The sequence below is a fragment of the Aedes albopictus genome, chromosome 1, assembly GCF_035046485.1.
Source record: "Aedes albopictus strain Foshan chromosome 1, AalbF5, whole genome shotgun sequence".
NCBI lineage: Eukaryota > Metazoa > Arthropoda > Insecta > Diptera > Culicidae > Aedes > Aedes albopictus.
Window position 1 is genome coordinate 35,412,864 of NC_085136.1, and position 18,629 is coordinate 35,431,492.

General features: G+C 39.6%; 1 protein-coding gene across 4 annotated transcripts in view; it reads left to right on the top strand.

The window, feature by feature from the left end:
• The window catches only part of LOC109428515 (ras-related protein Ral-a), a 74,001-nt gene that overhangs the window by 1,044 nt on the left and 54,328 nt on the right, over positions 1 to 18,629 (top strand). The gene's annotated exons all lie outside the window — the stretch shown is intronic.

Sequence of the window (18,629 nt, forward strand, 5' to 3'; positions counted from 1 at the left end):
TCAACTCAAACTTTAAGAGAAATAATTAAAAGAGATTTTATTATTTTCTGGCAGGATATAAAATTACAAATGTTATAATTTCTGAAAGAGTTTCTTTTGGATTTCTCAGTGATGTTACAAGGTATTACTCTAAGAACTTTGAAAAATATCTGACGGGACTTTAAAAGCAGTACCTGGCGGAATTACTTTGGGCGAGCTCTACTTGAAGATGTAGAACTTTATGATCACTAGGCCTGTCCAGATTTTTAAAAATGTTCTCTGATTTTCAAGTCCACCCCCATATTTTGATTGGCATCCTAAAAGAAGTAACTGGTAAAAATTTCAGCCAAATCCATTGAAATTAAGAGGTGCATCAAATCAATTTTGTGTTTTTCGACTATTTTTGAACTTCAAAAAATCATAACTACACTAAAACATGTCAAAACTTGATTCTTTCGGCAGAAATTGAAAGCTATACTTGTTTGCTACAACTCCTCCGAACAACGTGTGCCAATAAAGTTGAAGGAAACATGTGTAATTATCACATTTGTAATCAGAAAAACCTTTAAAAGTTGATTTTTTGATAGATTTCGTTCTGGAACACCCTAATATACGTAATAAGTTGGATTTTTCAAAACGGCAACATATTCACCAATGTTTTTTGGTTATTTGCTTCTTTGACACCAATGCTGCAGGAGTTGAGCAAAAATTACTAAAATTCGGGAAAGCCAAATGTGGCCTAAAAACTAGCTTTTCGGGTGCAATCACGCTTTGGCGCGCAAAAAGTGGCATCGCGTCAGCACTGATATGATAGCCAACACCTGTCATCACGCTTGTTTGTTATCACCCGTGGAAGGGGGTAGCCAAGGCAAACTACAAGGAAGCAAAGCTACTACGTTCAGTACAATTTCGCGCCACAGCGTGATTGCCTCCAAAAAGCTAGTTTTTAGGCCACATTTGGCTTTCCCGAATTTTAATATTTTTTGCTCAACTCCTACAGCATTGGTATCAAAGAAGCAAATAACCAAAAAACATGAGAGAATATGATGCCGTTTTAAAATATCAAACTTATTACGTATATTAGGGTGTTCCAACACGAAATCATCGAAAAATCAACTTTTTAGGGTTTTTCTGATTACAAATGTGGTAATTACACATGTTTCCTTCAACTTTATTGGCACACGTGGTTCGGAGAACTTGTAGCAAACAAGTATAGCTTTCAATTTCTGCCGAAAGAATCAAGTTTTGACATGTTTTAGTGTAGTTATGATTTTTTGAAATTCAAAAATAGTCGAAAAACACAAAATTGATTTGATGCACCTCTTAATTTCAATGGGTTTGGCTGAAATTTTGACCAGTTACTTCTTTTAGGATGCCAATCAAAATATGGGGGTGGACTTGAGAATCAGAGAACATTTTTGAAAAGCTGGACAGGCCTAATGATCACACTTGAAAAGACTTTCTGGAAGATTTGGGGGAGAATTTTTGATGATTGATTTGATTATTTTCTATTCCATTTCCTTTCCAAATTTGTGGTTAAAGTAGTGAAGGATACATTGAAAGTTTTCATGGAGGGATTCCTGGACAAAATTCATTAGATTTTCCGAAAAAATGTTTGGGTTATTTTTAATAACATTCCTGGCAAATTGTTTGTTGTATATCCTGCATCAAATTCTGCCGGAACGTAATATGTGTAAGCAGTGTGAAATTATGTATGATGACGAACCTACTGACATCATACGACATTCGACGGCGGCGACGCTCACTTCCGGTTCGCTTTGTGCCTGCAGATTCTTTAGCCTTCTTTGCAAAAAAATCGTTCTCGTTCGTCAGTCAAAATCTGTGCATTAATGCACTGAAGCATGCGAAGATAACTGGGTTTACTTGACTTCACAATCGGAATATAATTTTCGTCGTAAGCTTTATTATACTAGTATGTATAACTTACCATACATGTACGGCTAAAAATAACCATTAAAATACATCGTTCCAATTACATTACTATACTCTACATGCTATTCATATTTCTTAACTGCTGCTTAACTCACTAGTCTCAGTTAAAATCATTGTATAAGAGCATTCATCGCGATGTCCTTAATTGCTCAAAACTGACATAATCGCCAATCCCCAAATGAGATCACTTTCAAGGTCGTGGATAGTATAAATAGGTATAAATTAATACATGTATGAAAAGAAGCTATAAGCTGTTTGGCGAAAATATTGACAGAATTTCCTGATAAGCTTATGCTTAAAGAACAAATAAATTCTTGAGGAATCTTTGGAGAAATATCTATTTCTCAAAGAGTTTCTTGTTGAATCATTGAAGATATTTCTAGAGAAATTACTTTAACAACACCTGGTGAAATTTGCAAGGGAAACTGTAAAAAGTCCATGAGAAATGTTAAAAAAATAGTGCTGGACCAGAGCCGTAGCGTGCGGTTGGCCAGGTTGGCCCCTGTCAAGGGCGCCAGCCTCAGAGGGGCGTCGAAAAGGCCTAAGGCTAGAAAAGAAAACTGGATGGTGCTATTATTTTCTTGAATGTTATCAAGTTTTCACAATTTGAGTGTTTGAGATTGATAATATGTTACCTGGGAATTTATCTACCATATAGTTTATTTTGAGAAACAATTTAAGTTTTTTTTAATGAACAAAGATTTCATAGTTCTGGTGAAAGTATCTTTCTAAAAATTTCTAAACATTCTTACTGGGAAATGTCTTGAAGTTACTTCCGAGGATTTTCACCGAATTCATTGAAATATTTCTTTTATTTCTTCAAACATTCAGGAAGATATCTAGGAATTTATTCAGAAAGGATTCCTCCTGATATTTTTCTGCGGATTTAATTAGATAATCATCAAGAAATTGCGGCAGACATTCTTTCAAAAAAACTTTCAGTGATAAATTTGTAAATTTTCTACAATGATATGTCTTCCTAAATTCCTCCACAGATTCCTTCAAAAATTCCTTAATCTTCTATTTCTTAATATCTCTTTTTCCTGCACTTCTTCTGGAAAACCTTCAATTAATTTCTTTAGGAATTTTCAAGAGTTTCCTTCAGAAATTCTTATAGAGATTCCTGCAAAAATAACTTTAAGGATTACTTTGAAACCCTTAAATAGACTTCCTCAGTAATACCTCCATGGATTTCTATAGAAAATCCTGCAAAGATTCCTTTAGAAATCCCTCCAGAAATGCATCTGAGAATTCTTCCAGATAAATATTGTTTTAGAAAATCATCTATAAGTTTCTTTAAATTAAGTAATTTGAACTTAGTTCTTCAGAAAGTCTTCTATAGATTTCTTATGAAAGAATAAAGCTCTTATATCGCTTAGAAAATCTTCCATTGATTCCTTCCAAATTTGTCCCATGTTTAGTAGAGATTGCTCCATAAATTACTACCATTTATAAATTTCCTCATAAGTTCCTTCAATAAATCATACATTTGGAATTCTATTAGACATTTGTCTAGATAATCCGTTCGAAAATCTGTCATTGATTTTATACAAAATTTCTCCAAATGATTCTTTTGAAAACCTTCCAGAAGCTTTTCAGGGATTTCTTCATAAACATTCTATAGATTTTTTTTAGAGAATCTTCAAGAGATTCGCTGAAAAACTTTTGCAGAGATTCCTTCAAAAATTCTTTCAAGTGTTCTTTCAGAAACTCTTCCAGTGGTACTCCACAAATTCTTACAGGCATTCCTTCAGTAATCTCTTCCCGAACTACTTTAGGAATTCCTGCAAGAGTTACTACATGAATTCCATTGGATATTCTTGCTGAAATATCTGCCGGATTTTCATTTCATTTTCCAGCAGAATTTCTTCAGACATACCTGCATCATTTTGTTCAGTAATTCTATCAGGAAGAATTTCAGAGATTCCAAAAAAACTCATATATAAATTTTTCAAGTAATTCATCTTGGTCCAAGGTTTGTCTAAATATTACTGAATATTTTCTAACGTATCTTCTGGGAAATATTTCGATTTAACTTCAGAATTGATTTAATCGCCGAAAATTGATAAAATAGATCCTTATAAGTTACTTAAAACTATTTTCTAAAACAAAATTCCGTCGAACGAAAAATTCGAAAAATAAAATAATAATAATAAACACTGTAAGATGCCTTGAAGAAATTTATGCATCATTTATGTAAGGATGTGTCATTTCTTATTATTGTGCTGGTCTGATTCTTGAAATGCAAAATATGTACGTACTTATCTCGTATAAGAGAAATAAGATTTGAAAAATAAGAACTACATTTTCGTGCAAACTAACAATGTGGGGCGCCAATCTGGTTGCTTGCCAAGGGCGCCATGGGACCACGCTACGGCTCTGTGCTGGACTAATCAAATTGGGTACAGATTGAAGTCGGATCTGAGGACTTGAAAAACATTTCACCCCTGTGGGCGAATTCCGGCGCACAATCTCTTCGAAGAGAAGAAATTTTCTTCCATTGCCCACCAGTAAGAAAATTTTCTTCTCTTCGAAGAAATTGTGCGCCGGAATTCACCCACTGGTTATCGAATAACCCATTTTTTCTCGTTTCCCGTTAGCATTTTGTGCTGGGATAACTTCTCCTTCTGGAAATTCCTCCTGTGGATTATGTTGGGAAATTCCTCCGGATATGTTTTCCAAGAACTTCATCTGATGATTTCTCCAGGAGTTTCTATTGGGTTTTCTTTTAGAAATTCCGTCTGGGGATTACTGCAGGTACTCCAGCGGTCGATGCCGATTACTCCAGAAATGCTGTCTGGGGGAGGTCGTTCAGGAAAAAGTCAATCTTGCGATTACTCAAAGAACTCCAACTGTATATTACTCCAAAAGTTCCTGCTGGCATTATTCCTGCCATCTGTAGATTGCTCCTTGTTGTTTAATGGATTCCTCCTGGGGATTTCTCTAAGAATTCCGTCAGAAGTTCTTTTGGGGATTTTTACAAGAGTCTAGTCTGTAACTTTTCCAAGAATTCCTTCTGGAGCTTAGTCTTAAAATTTAATTATTTATTTATTTCTAGGGATTCTTCGAAGAACTACTCGCATATCAGTCCCATCTTTGCTGGATTTCCTATGCAAATGGGACAGATATGCGATTCACGGCAGTACTGGAGGATTTCTACAAGAAACTTCTGAAAAAGTCCCTGAATGAACTTTTAAACTACTTACTTTCAGTCCTGAGCACCCATGGTGGTGCAGAGGGCCGACTTGAAAGATCTCCATCCTCGGCGATTGCCCACCATCGCCTGGACCCGTGGCCAGTTCAAATTACTGTCGACTTGCTTTATTTCGTTGTTGAGGCTGCGCCGCCATGAGCCTTTAGGTCTGCCTCTGCTGCGATGTCTTGCTGGGTTCCAATCTAACGATTGCTTGCAGATTTCGTTTCCGCGCCTGCGTAGAGTGTGGCCGACTCACGTCCACTTCCGCTCCAGAACTTCTGTCGCTATCGGCTTTTGATGACATCGACGATGGCGGTCCACATTGGAGATCCAATTGTTTTGTGAATCCAGAAACTCTTGGAATTCATTGATTTGCTCTAGAATGATACGGACTGTTACAATCTGGTCCACACAGGATCGTCCGCAACAAAATCCAACTTGCTGCCGTCGGAGAGTTGCGTCAATTTTCTCCGTCAATCAGGATCACTTTGCAGAGGACTTTGAGAACGATACACAGTAACATGATGCCCTGCCAATTATCGTATACAGTCAGGTCACCCTTTTTGGGTACCTTTATCAGGAACGGGTTACATCCTGTTGGCCGGAAATGTCGCGGTTTCACAGATGTTGAATAATTGATGTAGCAATTGTGCAGATACTACAGGGTCAGCTTTGAGCATTTCAACTGACATGAGATCGACCCCCGGGGCTCTGTTCGATTTCATGTTACAGATGGCTGTTTCTATCTCCTGCAATGAAGGAGCTTCGCTGTTGACACGGGAATGCGTCGAACCCTTGGCGGATAATTCTGAGGTGTTGATGGCGTTGCCGATACTTCGAAAAGGTTTCCAAAGTGCTCGAGCTCGAGTTTCAATTGATCTGCCGGGTCGGTCAAAAACTGTCCAGACCTTGGTCCAGACTATCTTTCACGGGCATCGTAGCATTCATCTTAGTCTTACTAAGGCGACATGATACATCGTAGACAGTGGCGATTCCCTAACCTCAACTCTACCTGTTCAACGAATGTAAATTCTTGAATTTTCTTAACAAACTGGCTTAAAATTTGTAAAAAAAATGACGAGAATAGCCGTTTCCGTCCATTTGCAATTTGATTCTGATCTTGAATCCCCCGCAATTGCAAGTTTTAGGGTCGTTGAACAGGTAAAAAGTGAGGTTACGAGACACCACTGATCGTGGAGCAGATTTTCTTTTCTTTCTATAGACCAACACTTAAACTAATCTACAGTACAGGTAATGGTTCTGCGAAATAGAAATTAAAAACGGATTCCGAGCCCACACCATGAACACTTCCTATTTCACAACTAATGGTCCTAGAGAATTTTAGAAGGAACTCCTAGTGGACTCCCGAAATAATTCCTGGAAGATTTTCAGAATGAACTCTAGGATTGCTCCGAGAAGAAATTTCTGTGTAATTTTTAGAAGGGACTTATATAGGATTTTTCTCGAGATATTCAAAAGGAAGTTCTGAAGGATTCGCAGATAAAACTTCTGGATAATAAAAAAAAAAACACTCCTGAAGAATTTCCAGAAGATCCATAAGAGATTTTCCAGAAGATTTATAGACGAAATTCCTGAAGGATTCCCAGAATGAACTCTTGAAGGATTCGGAATCTATTGGAACAGGGAAGGATTCAATCGCGACCCTGTTTCCACAGCAGTTGTCATTCTAATCCAATACAAAAATTATTCTGAAAGGAATCCAGAAGCTCCTGAACGAATCTGAGATCGAATCCATGGATAATTTCGTGAAGTATCTCCTGTAGGAATAAAAAAAAACTGTTACTGGCATTCCAGAACAACTTAACTGTTGCAAATGTAGACATAACGAGCAATGTTTATGAGATGCTGAAAAACTTTTCTAAGATGCGGTGGAAATTCTCCCAGCAGTATAAATGGAATAAGCTCATCGCATCGCAAATCTAATTCGTTTCTGTTTCGAAAAAACAATGAACGCCATTTACCAAAGAAAGGGAAAGCAGCTCGGTGGGGGAGCTTAGTATGTGCTGCTTTGTGTGACCCCGACAACAAATGAGTCGGTTAACCATCACTGTTGTTGTTGCTGGTGGTACAAGACTTTGGTTCATTATGTGAATCGCATAAATTCAACTACTATACTATGGTACACGCTGCTACACGCAGCCATTGTTGTTATTGTTGATACCGGGCCAACAACACCCTCACTCTCTCCTTCGTGGTTCCGCGGTTGTTTGCTCTATCAAATGAAATGAAACCTGACTGGTTGAACGAATGAAGTGCGCGTTTGCTTTCGTTTGAAAGTGTACACACTACGAAAAAATCAAAATTACTCGTGACGTAAATTTATTACACAGGACGTAAACAATTTAATGACGTAAATTTATAGGACTTCTAACTTAATAATACGTCATTCTTGTAAAATTGAGTTCAATGTGACGTAAACAATTTCTGAATCGTGCATCATTACGTTTCATATGACTAAATATTCAGTCAAATGTGATAGAAAATTACGTCAGTTGGGCGTTTAAATTTTGTCATATTGCTTGAATATGTGCATCCAGAGTGACGGAAATTTACATGATTTTTTCTAAGTGTGTAGCTTTGGGCATCCATGGAAGAGCTAGGCACCGAACTCGCAGGCGATGATACCTAATGGTGATGATGGAGATGGATCAGTTACGAAAAGTCACCTTGTGGAGCCGAAAAAGCACGCGAAATGGGAATTTTATTATTTTCTGATAAGTGGGGGAGTACTGTAACCGGTGGTTCCATAGTTTCTTGCTGGCTCCACCATCAATCCTTATTCTCCTCCCGAACCCCAATATACCCTTTTGAAAAGTACCACTAGGAACTAATCGAACTCACTATAGTCGATACGTCGCGAGTGAGTGAGCGTTCCGCTTTCCAATCATGCCAGGTCAGAGTGTGTCAAAATCTGAGTAGTGTGAACAAGGCCTAAAAATATTTACTAGACCGATTCTTGTACCAACCCACAGATGGTGCACCGATAGATCATGGTTGCCAAAATGCAGCATAAAAGCATAGTGGTCAAATACAACCTTAAATATGAAAACGGATTTCTTATAAAAGGCTGTATTTGACCAACATCTTTCTCTTTGTCCACGATTGATCCTCGAACAGTGCAGTGCGCGTGTAGAAATAGTTTCTTGAGGTCAGAACAAAAGAACCTCGTGCGGTGAAGTTTATATTAATTCTTGGTTTTCTTTTCTTAAAATAGGATTAAAAAGTACAAGCACAAGTGTTAGTAAAAGTAAAAACTACTGTGTAAATGTCAAAACTACTGTGTTAAATGTAAAAATCAAAAATGGTTAGTGTGAGCAAAATGGAAAATTATAACCTAAAACTAATTGATTAAAAACTTATAGCTACGAACAGTTAGACAAAGGACAACAAAAGAACGAAACACAAGGACAGTTTAAAACAAGAAAAAGGTAAATTTTTAGTGTACAACTGTGCCAACAAGTGTAAAGGCTAGGAATGACGTCACGGGTGATTAATGTGGTGGTCAGGTCCAGCGAAAAGGGCCTTTTTCTTTTCTATGTCTTTCTCCAAGACAGAGCTCCAGATCTTCCGGACGGACCGGCTCCGTCAAGGACGAGCGTCGTTGGCCACCTGTACTTGGCGGCATCATTCTCCAACCGCCATTTTGAAAACCCGGTCAACGTCAGAAACCTATTGTTTGATATGGAACACTCTGCGGAGAGCTCATGCTACAGTGCTTTGGGAAACGGCCGAATTCTCCGCCGTCCAACCGCCCGAATTTCTCCGTTCCTAGGTTTGGAACTCAGATGGTCGAAGCTTTATCGGAAACCATCCGTCTACCATCAACTCCGCCGGCCCAGGGCCGGATCACATCTAAAGGCGAACATAACCTCGAACCCCACCGGCAGAAGGCCGGTAAGCCAGCTATGTAACCCACACTCCGGATCCGCTGCAGCGCACAAGTAAGAACCCCACCCCATGTGACGTCATAGAATACTATGTTAATAAAATTGTAAATACGTATTAGCCTCAGCGTTAGCTTATTTAAGAAAGCAGCCCTGGGTTATATAAGTTTCACTTCTTACCATATTCGTTTTGGTCCAGCTTGGGACATTCATTCCTCGCTGTTCGTTAGATCTTTTGTGTCGGGTGTTACCCCCCCCCCCCTTTTTACTTTAGCTTTCATGCAGTATTAGTTATCTGTGCTTCTACAACAGCAACTTCTTTGGGCATGGTTTTCACCACCCGTTCCTGCTCGAATTGATACGGCTCCACGGTTTGTGTATGAGGAAAGTAAGTTTCGAACGACCCTGAAATCCCACCCGATGAGCAAACACGTTACAGTACATTGACCAAACATAGAGGACATTGCCTAATACAAACCTGATTAGATGATCGAACCGATCGGTTCGGGTGTTGCGGTGTTGTGGATTGAACAAGGAAGAAAACCTCAATATAACGATATTGTTCAATTGAATTATGATACTGGTTATCATTTATTAATCAAACATACTATCATAACACGTATGGTATCGATTGTAATCTATATAACATATATGATACCACCTATCGTATTGATACTGGAAGATATCATTCCATACGCTGGTCTACTTTTTATGATTGAAAGACGCTTTTGAGTCTTCGAGTCCGATTGCCTGTAGTTCGAGTATGGCAAAAACTCATGTCTCTCATTGGTTAAAATTTAACCAACCTTCAGTGCCTAATCGTAGGAATTTATGAACCTTCAAATTATTTCAGAGAAGCTTTTGAATTCCCATGATGGAAAATCCATCACGACAGTTACGCCCTCGTTTCAAACACTATACTGATTCATCTAAATCACACCAGTCGAAGAAGATTGGCCTAAAGTCGATAAATCAATGCAATCTGCGGGAAAATATTGACCACGAAGTCAAGTGAAGCGTTTCGGTGCCGGCCGCCGCCACGTCGCTGCTATGCCAATAAACTCCCTGTGTGACCATCGCGAATCATCGCATCGCACCATTTCATCTCTCTCCAGCAAAGTCTGGCTAATTCAATTAGAAATTTGAGTTTTTTTTTCGTGATACTCGTGGACACCCCGAATTGGTGGAGGAACACAGCAGTAGTCGAGTTTCTGTTTATTTTCCTCACCTTCCGTTGCGAGTGCTACATATCATCCGAGAGTGTTATTGTTTGGATAACTGGACCTTCTTGTGTCACGACGTGTTTGTACGATGGTTAGGATAGTTTAGGCTTAAGAATTCGCGCGGTTGCATAAGCGATGATGACCATTCGTCGCGACCACCGTTGATCACTCACGCATTGTTATAGATATAGCTGGTCGGTCATAAGTGGCGCCGAATGATTCATTGCTTTAAGACTTATGGCCGTTTGGGTATGAGCGAAGCGGTATCGTATCTTATCAGCTTTATCGCAATGAGTGTTGTAATTCATCAGTAAATATTCCATTATTAAACAAACGACTGAGGTTACGTCCTCTACATTCATGACGGATGTTGCGATTTGTTAGTTAAACAGATAAATTATAAAAGGGGTCGCATGCTTGCAAAACATGATTTTCTGCTACCGATCAAGAATAATTTTAATCAACACTAAAGTTGAAGAACTTTAACATTGATTTTCATGAAATATTTAACCAACTCAAGATCAACTGGAGCAAGAACAACTTTTTCTCAATTTTACCGAAAGTGGAAACAACGAGGTCAGGAGTTTCCTCTAGTTAACCTAGTAGGACGTCCATAAATGCAAGAAAGTGCTTTTTGTTGTAGATGAATGTGAAGTGAACCAACGTCAAAGTCAAAGAGATCTTCGAGTGCTGCAGTAGGAATTGAAGAGAACGCTCCAGCTATCGCCAACAGCCACATCCTTCGGAGATTGCCTAATATTGATTGGATCGTTCTCACTTTCACCTTTTGCTTTCACACAAGACATCCATAAGCCAATATTGGTCGAATAACAGTTGTGTAAACTCATTTGATGTACATATTTGGGTTTTAAATCCCAAGTTTTACTAAAGATTCGCTGGCATCGCCCGAAGGCCATACAAGCTTCCTTGATTCTGAATTCAATGTGAGGTGTCCAGGAAACTTTGGATTCAAGGATAACTTCAGCTTACTTTACCTGATCAGTCACATCGATTTCAGAATCGAGGGACGCAAAAGTCGCAAGCTATTATGGTTTCGCCTTTCCTGTGAAAACAATTAGATGTTTTACTCGGATTAACCGAAAGGCCATATTGGCGACACCAATCCTCAACTACATGAAGAGCACTTTGCATCAGGTTGAAAAGAGTGCTGATGTACATATCAACTAACAATGTTATAAGTAGGAAAACCGTTTTTATTGAATTGCCTCAATAGCAACTCTGCTTTTTCATACGAGGCACGACCCAATTTAGGAATAAACTTAACAGTAATATCCCGCCAAGATTTCGGAAGGAGATTTGAAAGGAATAAAGCTATTTAGTGCCCTCTCAATCGATTCTATAGTTACGATCCTCCGAGTCAAGACCAGAGAACCGTAACTACTAAAAGACATAATCTTCACTCGAAGATGCAATCTCCACACATCCGGGGAAGTGTGTACTGAATTAGCATTCCAGAGCTTCCTTATCAGAGGAACTGAAATCGCCATTTGCCAAACGCAGTTCGTTTACTCCGGAATCCTTAGGTTTCGCAAGGGTTTTGCTCAACCGACTAACATCACTCAAACTAGAAATATTTGTACAAAGGCTTTCCAGTCGGATCGCCGAACGTGGGTCTGTTCCAACGCTTCCTACATTGTTTCCATAGCTTTGCCAGATCAGAGTTCCACTTGTAGTCTTCGTAGACCGAAGACAGCAAGTTTCTTCAAAAGCTTCCATGATGATGGACGTTGTAGTATCAACGGCATCATCTAAATAAATCACTTTAGTGGGGTGTCAATAGATGGTGAGTATCCATGAAACTTGGCCGTAACCAAATCACAGCACAGAGATCCCAGTTGGTTGACCGAGGATTCAGATACGTCAATTGTAACAGCATATACATCTCTACTATTTAGTTCAGAGATGAGTGTAGCGACAATTTCGTTGTTGACAAACACACATGCTCGAGGTATGACGCGTGAGTTTGGCTTTTGATTTTTTACTGAAAGCTATTATTTTTCGTCTCCGCGTTGTTTTAAATCAGCCGGCCGAATCGTTAATAGTGGCGCTATGCCTTCCGGATAGTTTTCCATTGAGAAGCGCTTGCAAAGTGATTGGAGTGTGATTTGCAGTGACGATGCTGCCAGTCAGTAGCCGGAGGCCACCTTTCTCGTGTCGGTTTGATAGCGCTACCGTCGATTTGTTAGTGCGTCGTCATTACCCGTGTGCAGCCGGGAAGTTTTAGTGTGCAAGAACGTTTGAAGAATAAGTTTGAGTTAAGGATTCCTCTGGTGAAATGGTGGAAAGTGCAAGTTCCCTTTGAAAAAATATCGAAGAAATCTTTTAGCGCCTCAGAAGATATGCTGTGAAGAATTTGTGTTTCTCTGCGTTTAGCTGACGCTTGTATATCATGGATCTCGAGCTGAAACAGTTTCTGTTGATGAAAATCAGTTTCCACCTGCGGTGATGCTTCACAATTTGTTTTCCTATTGGTGTCGTTCATAATGTGAATTAGATGAAATGTTCGCGTGTTTTTGTATAGAGAAATTTTTTTGTTCAGATAAGTTAAGTTTGAAAGTGTACGCACCCGGCATATGGTCTGGCGATGACAAATTGTGTGAGTTGTAGTTACTGTTTGAATGTTTCTATAGTGATAGCAGTGTCGCAGCGGATTCCTGAATCAACGAATTGTAGGATCGACGTCGTACTACAAAGCTACTCAATAAATGGGTGAGACCTTTCCAATTTACATAACATATCATCCAATATGACACATTCATTTACATATATTTCAACCATATTGACCATATACAATGTGGAGCGTTTGGTACGGTATGTCCACGCATCCTTCCTCCCCTGTAGATTCAAGAATTACTTCGACGAAAGAACAATCATTCAAAACTCGAGGTACTTCAAAGAATCATCTTTGCGGCAAATACAACGCAGTAGGCCTGGCCGCTTTGACGCTTGTGTCATATCTTTGATATGCTGCAAGCCTCAATATTGACAAGAAAAGTAATCGGGCATGATCTAACTCGATTGCTTTCCAGGATGCTTTCTCGTACTGGCTGCGTTTGTATTAGATTAGATTAGATTAGAAAGTTATAAACACCAGGTTCACAAGGTTTCCTAGACAGAAATTCCCCTTACGAAAGTAAGGTTCATGGACTTAAGTCACACTGCACAGGGTTTCTGATTTCCACTTTTCATCTTCTTCCACATTCGAAGACAGTCAGCAGCGAACGGTTGTCACTTTAGTTTGTATGTTTTCTTGTCAGCGACGACAGCAAACTCCGGCGAACGGTGGGAAGCCACACTTGGAAATTAGGGGATTCTGGGGTAATACGCACCCCTTAAGGAAGATGCGTCCAAATGCATATAAAAAGGCAATAATTTATTGGTTTAATGCATGCATTCATTGCATATACTTTCATTCTAAGAGAAACCAAACAAAATTTCAGCCTTAATACAGTTCAGCTCTTGAAAATAACGTTTTTTGTAAAGACTAACATTACGGCTTCGTATGTTTATGCGGGGCAGTATGCACCCTTGCTCGGGGTAAAATGCACTACAACAATGGGGCAGGATGCACTCAAACAAAGGGGCAAGACGCACCACAACATTGAGGCAAGATGCACCGTCGAGTTTAGAAATCTTTTTACTTCTTAGACAAAATGCATGTTTTATAAGGTTTTAAGACAAACAATAGCTCAATTTAGTTTGCGATTACTTACAGAGCACTCATAGATATTATTATAGCTTGTTTTCTATAGGTGCGTTTTGCCCCAACCAATGGAGTGCATATTGCCCCAATCAATAGCAAAAACTAAAATAGTTTAAAACATATAATTCACGTAGATTACTGTTTAAGTTATTTTTCCTATGCTTAACATTGCCCTCAATGAACTGAATAAACACAACAGCATTAGATGTTTGGTCGGTTTTCACCATCAAATCATTCGACAAACGATCGGGAAAATTACATCAGAATCGTGCTTTTCAATTTTATTCATTTTTCTCACTAATTACGTAACGCAGATATGTAAAATTTTCCAGATGCTCATTTATTAAGACGTTCTATTAGACTGATAAGGTTTCAAAGCTCTAAAACCGATAATCCCTGAAAAACAAAGGGGGTGCGTTTTGCCTCGACAGTGCGTATTACCCCAGATGCCCCTACTCATTCGTCCACATTCGCATCGTAAGCGAGCGAGCGGTGATGCGATTCGTGAGTGAAACGATTGATATTGTGCATACGATTTTTCGATGTTTTCGAATTGTTTTCTTTGCTAATCTAGCATTTCAACAACAATAAACTAAAAATGTATGCATTACATGCAGAAATTCTCTTCTAGTTATGATAATAGCCGCTTCGATCGCTCACCAGCATTCTTCACCATTCGCCATTCATTCATTCGCTTGCGATCCAAACTGCGACGAACGGCAACGAATATCCAAGTCAAGCAGCTTGCACATCGCTTCCCACTGCTGATGGGGTTGCGTGTTTGATCACGACAATCCGTTTGCTGCATCTTTCTCGATTCGCTTCAGCAAAGAGGAGTGAATATGAATGGAGTGAGGCGAATATACCGATCCTGGCTGCAGACTATACTAAGACCAGTAGTACACAGGGTCAAATATTTGACAAGGAAAGAACTCAAGAAACAACATCAGTTTGACACTAATGAAAATTCGATCGAGTCAAATAAGATGTTTGAGCATTGGTTTCTTTTTGGACAAATATTTGACCCTGTGTACTAACAGCTTAAACGTAGCTACTTTAAAGATTAAGGAGAAACTTCAGAGAGTACCAATATGGCTGCCACAATGGCCGACTTGCACCCCTACTCACGCTTTCAAAAGCACAAATCTTAAAAATTCGTAAACACCTTAAACTCTTTACAATCACAGCATAACAAATAACAGCAGCAATGAAACTAGATCGGTATCGATTGGAAAACGTCAAAGGCGATGATACACAGAATACACTGTGTAGATTGCATAATGCTAAACCATTACAGTTTAGACTCCTACTACACGGTCACCTATTACACGGATTCATGTTACACTGCTGTCCGTGTTGTAGGAATCCCAGAGCTTATTAGGATTTGCCTAATTGGGGGTGTGGGCGAATATCTCAGGCGTAATCCAAGATAGTACCATACTTTCTTTGGCAAAGTTGTAGCACTAGAATATATCTACCACACAATGCCAACTAACATCCAATTAGTTGGCAATCTGGCCGCTAGAGGCGCTATGTAGAATATGGTCGCCATGTACACTAAGTTATCACATGCGATATCTCAAGATCTACTTTATTTGGAACAATGCTGTTTTTGGCAAATCTATTCAGTAGGCCAAGAACAATCTCGTGATTCTCCAATTAGTTTATGATTTCGTCGCTAGCTGGCGCTAGTCGTCAAGTAAAGTTTCAAACTTCTCTACCTGGGAACCCAGAACAGATAGATGAGTGTTGTCTTCGGCAAAGTTGTTTAGGAAGTCAATAACAATCTGGTGATTCACCAATTAGTTTGTAATTTCGTCGCTAGGTGGCGCTAGTCGTCAAGTAAAATTTCAAACTCCGCTATGCCGGGATCCAGAGCAGAGAGAACACACTTAATTTGGAATACCGTGTGCGGTAAATTTTTGACGAAAATTGAACAGCTGAATACCGTCTTACCCCGCTCGTCCGACACGTTTTAATTCGATACTTTTTAATTCGTACCCCGCTTATTCAACACATGTCGAATTAAAAAGTGTTGAAATGTCACAGCGATGTACACTGAAAATGCAAAACAGTTCAATATTGGGCTTATACTCGCACCCGCAGCAGCTCTTCTTGCAGACGCTAATTCCAGAAGTTCTGTTTTGGTGCTAGGGTATATGTACCATTCCTTGGCCCAATTCGCAAGCCGCCTTGACAATTTTGACCATAACTCATGAATTAATAGCACTAGAAATAATATGTCGACCCTATTACACACTCTAGGCAATGCATGTTTCACCAATTGAAAGTAAACTAACGTAAATATTCAAGAATTTACTCAATTAAGTTCAAAAGCTTCGATGCGATGGTATGCAATGTTGGTCTATGGTACAAAAATTGGCCTATTAGTGGATACAACGTTGGCCTATTGCTTTCCATGCACTAGTACCACCAATTATTTCATTTTTTCAATATTTGTGCTGAAGTATTATCTCTGTTTACTTTTAAATTATATTATTATAGCCAAATTATCAAAAAAAAAAACTATAAATAAATCACGTAAACTAAAGTTCTTTCTTAATCTAGTAACTAAAACAACGCAACCCTATTATTGTGTTATATGTTTACAGTCACCGCACACAAAATCTTTCTTCCTGGTTCTTACGCAAGAAATGTTGTTGACGTCTTTTTATCGCTGTTTTTGACGTCACTTTACTGATGGGCCAAGATTTGGGTACGTAGTGAAAAAAAAATGTCCTCAATATTCGGCCCACATTCAATTTGTAAAATAGTTATTATTCGTTGAAAACAAATACACAAGTTCAAAATAGCGTCTTTGACCGTTGCATCAAACGTTCAGTTATTGAAAAGCCAATTCGAAATGTTTCAGAATCATGCCATTTATGATCATGTGTATAGACTACCCACTAAGCCGAAGAATCATGGCGTCTACAAAAGCTAAACAAAGTGACATTTTCATTCAATTTTAATGTTCCAAAGTGCTAAAATTGAAACAAACTGTTACAGTTATTTTGCGCATAGCTTTTCCGATATCCAGTTATGCGTGTTTGTTTGAGTTTTTGGTTTACATTGAGATAGGCCGAACGAGGGAACTATGCCAACGAAGCATCCCGATACCCTATTTGACGCCCAAACCGCCTGGAGACCAACCGGAATCGACTGAGGATGACAACAATCGTAAAAAGAACGAGCTTTTCATTCGCACCACCGCAATATCTGTTGAAATTATGTTTCATAACAAATCCGGAAATCAAAACAAAAACAAAAATAGAGTTGCCAAATTTCAATGAGCAACGTGGTGTAGGGTGACCAGTTTGTCGAATTAAAAGTTTACCCCGGTTTTTCGACAACAGTCGGTGTCGTATTAGCGGGGTAATACGGTACAGTTATTCTGCATTGTTTACCTTTTAAAAGACAATTACGTCGGCGTCGGTGGTGTAGTGGTAAGCGTGGTTGCCTCTCACCCCAGTCGGCCGGGGTTCAATTCCCGTCGACGCCGATGGGATTTTCTGAGACATAAAATCCGTGATCACGCCTTCCCTCGTATAGGAAGTAAAGCCGTAGGTCCCGGCCCATGTGTTAATGGGTTCGATATGTAGGGTCCTCAGGTGTGGTGGCTGTCTCCCTGGGGCGTCGGAATTTAAGGCTTAGCTCCTAGACCCAGCCGACGTAAAACACAACTGGCGCCGAACGGTGCTAGTTGGCCAGAAAAAAGAAGAAGAAGAAAGACAATTACACTGTCTTCGACCTTACGGCCACTACAAACTGAACATTACTAACATTAGACAACGGACAACACATATGACACCCAGTGGCCCAGTGGAGAATTTTCCGTTTGACGAAAAGTTTTCCCCGACTGGAGCGGGAATCGAACCCACACTTCGAGGCTTACGAGACAGCTAAAGGACTGACGCCGCTAACCGCTCGGCCACAAAGCCCACACCCGGTTTTGGCAGTTGAAGTGCTGAACCTCAGTAAAATCGATTACCGAAGCTACCGAAATAGTTCTGCTGTTCTATTTTCGTCAAAAAAGTGCTGAACAGGCAATTCAGGATTGAGTGTGAAGAGTGTCGTCTTCGGCAAAGTTCTTCAGGAAGACAAGCACAATCTGGTGATTCACCAATTATTCGGTGATTTTGCCACTAGGTGGCGCTAGTCGTCAAGTGAAGCTTCAAATTCTGCTATCTCGGAATCCAGAGCAGATAGAACAGTGTCGTCTTCGGCAAAGTTCTTTAGGAAGTCAAGCACAATCTGGTGATTTCGCCGCTAGGTAGCGCTAGTCGTCAAGTAAAGTTTCAAACTTCACTATCTCGGGGTCCAGAGCAGATATGAAAGTGTCGTCTTCTGGTTCCTGCCCTTATACAGCCTCAAGTTTGAGACTAAAGAAGAACAGCGATTATCTCGAAGAAACGTAAGGTCCACAGGCTCCGTTTGCGACTAGGTTTTTGTTAGACCCCCACTAACCATGGATTCCTAGGCACGGTAAGCACAAAGTCGCATAGCATCATAAATTAGGGGTCCCTAACCAGTGGACTTCCAATCACTGACACAAGCCGTCAGTAGTGCTATTCTTAGCCAAATGAACTAAGAGCTACCGACACTACACACAGCTATCTAGGCTGACCGAGAGAAGAATTAATATTGAT